We start from the raw sequence: 459 nt of genomic DNA, 5'->3' as shown, positions 1-459 counted from the left end.
TACAATCTGCTGACTCCCTGTGAGGCCGCTCCCTGCCTCAGATCCTCTGGCAGGGCCCTGGTAACAGTTTAGATCCTGACTGGTCCCCAAAGCTGATCAGGCCTCTCTGACCTCTGACCTCTGACCTGGAGGTCTCTGACTCTCCTTTAACCCTCCTGTTGTGTTTGAATTCATCACAGGTTGAGCTTCCTGTAGAGGTCAGAGCAGGAGACTGAGGTCAGAGGTCAGAGTAGAAGTGAACTCAGTTTGTTGTGACTTGAACAGAATTTTTTTTTTTTTTTTTAAGAATTTTTGGGGCTTTTTGTGCCTATAATGGACAGGACAGTAGAGAGACAGGAAGTGGGGAGGCAGAGAGAGGGGGAGTGACACGCAGGAAATGGCCGTCCGATGCGGGAGTCGAACTGGGGGCCAGCTGCAGCGAGGACTGTGACCTCTATATATGGGGCGCCTGCGTAACCC

At 51.9% G+C, this 459-nt stretch overlaps 1 protein-coding gene across 1 annotated transcript in view; it reads left to right on the top strand.

Moving 5' to 3' along the window:
• The window catches only part of LOC111662537 (uncharacterized), a 43,470-nt gene that overhangs the window by 6,532 nt on the left and 36,479 nt on the right, over positions 1-459 (top strand). The window lies entirely within an intron of this gene.

Source organism: Seriola lalandi, unplaced genomic scaffold, assembly GCF_002814215.2.
Source record: "Seriola lalandi dorsalis isolate HSWRI2012SDOR001 ecotype SW California unplaced genomic scaffold, Sedor1 jcf7180002054564, whole genome shotgun sequence".
Taxonomy (NCBI): domain Eukaryota; kingdom Metazoa; phylum Chordata; class Actinopteri; order Carangiformes; family Carangidae; genus Seriola; species Seriola lalandi.
This window is presented reverse-complemented; position numbering and strand designations above follow the sequence as displayed.